The sequence below is a fragment of the Convolutriloba macropyga genome, chromosome 12 (assembly GCF_964194025.1).
Source record: "Convolutriloba macropyga chromosome 12, txConMacr16.3, whole genome shotgun sequence".
NCBI classification, from domain to species: Eukaryota; Metazoa; Xenacoelomorpha; order Acoela; family Convolutidae; genus Convolutriloba; species Convolutriloba macropyga.
The window spans coordinates 8,233,052-8,236,167 of NC_134479.1; positions in this window are offsets into that span (position 1 = coordinate 8,233,052).

A 3,116-nucleotide genomic window follows, 5' to 3' on the forward strand; every position below is an offset into this window, starting at 1 on the left:
CAGATCTTAGGAAAGGAGAGCTTAATTGGGGCTGATTTCTTGCTATATTGAGAGACTTCAATACAGGCCAAAAGAAGAGCAGATGACACGACAGAAGATGAAAACGATTTTATTGAAGTACGGAAAATGAGAAAAATTGTTCAAATACCAGACTACAATCGTTATTGTAAGACCAATGGCTATTTTTATAAGTCCAGACGACCAAAAATACTGTTTGCGAAATTCCGTGGGCAATCAGATTGAATATTGGAGCATTTAGGATTGATTGTTTCAAAAAAGTTGAATAGGAAACCGTTTTTCTGTTCAACAAGACAAACTTGCTTGTAGAAAATGCCTAATGTTGTACACTGATCTAAATCAAGACTTTCCAAACGCCAGGGTAAATGCTAGAAACACACAGTCAAAATCTAAAAATAAACCAAATTTTGATATTGCGAACGTTCACCACATGCTTCAATAAAGATGAGATAAAAGATGAGCTTCTGAAGAACAATGCATCGAGTTTCAGCGATGTTGCAAGAGCAACAATTACAGGAATTTGACAGCCAACAAAATTAGTACAATTCAATACAGATTACAGAAATCAATCAGGCGAAGCTTAAGAACACGGCCTCAGAAAAAGATAGCAATTGGAGAATTGCAGAGCTCTGAGACAAGCCGCGAACAACTTCATGTTACTCGTGGCCTATCAGCAAACGATATCAGATGCCCAAAATAAAAGAAACGCTAGAGCACAATTATTGCTGTTGCAAATAAGTTCAAACCACAAGCAATTAACCAGCTGGCTCACACTACTGAAGAAAAAGCTGTTCTAATACGTGGAAATTTGAGCAAAATACGGAGAAATCTCAATGTTTTGTCCTTCCATGATAGAATGAATGTTGCCTCAAACAGCCACATGCTCATGCTCAAGGGAAAAATTGGCGGTTAAAAATTACCTGACAGTTTTGAAAGAGTTAACGCTGTCCTCGTTAGTCCAATACAAATGAACTGTTTACCATACAATCAAATGGTGTTTACAAAAACCGTAGTTACTAAACAGCAGCAAAAACTTGAACAAAAATGACACATGACAAGAAAAAATTCAATTGAAATTTCAAATTTTCGAAAAACTGACTAAATACATTCTGAATTTTGATACACTAATTTCATCAATAATGGAGATCGGCAAACAATTTTAGGACTTTTGTTTGCAAATACTATGAAAGTTCTAATAAACACTTAATCTGAAATTGACTATGGCTATTCAATTTATTTCAATTAACTTAAAATTGCTGTAAAACACTCCTAATATTTACTCTTAGTACCCAAATTTAAATCAATTTTGTCCTCCCGGCTCCTTTTGCGATGAGTGATACCAACCATGCTATTCATGCTGTTGTGCAACTCAATTTTGGTGGAAATACGGAAGCAATCAACAACCATTAATGGTCAAAACCAATATTCTTATTTTTTCGCCAAGATATCCAATTGCGGCAAGATATCCCAGATACCAACGCGGCAAGCTATCCAAAACAACTTCTCAATACGTTCGGTTTCTCATGCATCAACTTATCGCGGCTGTCCTGCCTATCAGCAAACGGTATCAGATGACCAAAAGAAAAAAAATTGATTTAAAAAAATAGTGTCTCAAACAGCGACTCCTTCATTTTCAAGGAAATATTACGTCATATAATACCCCAGAGTTTTAATTGCATAAATGCTGCCGCTGCTATTGCAGCGAAGAAGAACAGTTTACCATACAGCTAACTTCTCTAATTATCTAATTATTTTTAAAAAATAGTAATGGAAATTTTGTGGTCGAAACAAAATAACCTATTTGTTTCCATTTTCGGCAGAGGTAATCCATAGGCCTGTAATTCCACTTTTAACAATAGACGTAATCCGCGTTAACAAAGATTAAGATTTGTCAAAAAGTGTCAATTTTGTAATTATAAGTTGTTGATACTAGGACTTTTTCCAACGGATATCACGGTTCTGCAATCAAAATAAAAAACAAGAACGCAATAAATGTAAAAAGACAGTTGAAAAAAGGAGATATCAAAAGGCGAATTCTGGATATACCTAAGTTATGAATCAAACTACGAAAGTTCATGACTTTTGGATAATTTTTTCCTTGGTTCCTGCCGGAAAAACGCTGTAATTATAGAAAAATGCACAGGAACAATATCAATTGAATTTTTAAGTGGGGAGTTCAAATCGCCTCATTATCAAATCTAACTGCTCATACAGTTCCTTAAATGGCAAAAAACTTCCAATTTTTAATTGTATGACAGAAAATGCACAAGCATGCTGTATTTGCAATTTTGAAATTTCTCCGTTTTTGCCCTTTTCGACGATATCCATGTCTGAGAGGATCTGGGCAAAGATCACTGAGCCCCAATCAGAACATTGAATCCTCAAACACGCATTTTTTCACTTGAATTAAAAAATCAAATTAAAAAAATGTAGAAAAATTTAGTGAAAATCATTTGAAACATTGAATCTGTGGCCAAAGCAGTATCATAGCACGGAAGAACAAAATTATTTTATCAGCAACCTGGTTCAACTATTTCACAAATCTCCAGAATCCTTCACCAACGTGAAACACCATCTCTACAATAAATAGACACAAAAAGGACTTGTTAGGTGAAAAAATTGGCGAGCTCCAACGTGCCCTTAGAGCTCAATATAGACCTCTACGGACGGACATTATTTACTTCCGGAAAGAGATAAAACAGTCAATTGGATAATCAGAAAGGAAATGAACAACTTAACTCTTGAAGACTTGGGCTGATAAGGTCAGCTAAAGTCTTTGGAAAACAATAAAGTTGTTAACAAATCAGAAAGAATTAACTTTCCAAACATCTACTACTAAAACCCTCCAGAAGTCACAGATAGAAAAGCGAGATGTTTAAACAAATGCTATACGACACCAAAAAAAACACACCAGATTCAATATAACTTTTTGGAACAGCTGAGAAAAAGAAACAAGGTCGGCTTCGGAAATCAACTGCAACCCAGTGGCTGATGAAATATGCTATGAGCTTCTCAACGAAATACAAATATTATAAATATTTTGTTGTGTCTCCCATTTCTAGCTCAAAAAGACCTCAGTATTTTCCAGTAAATTGCAA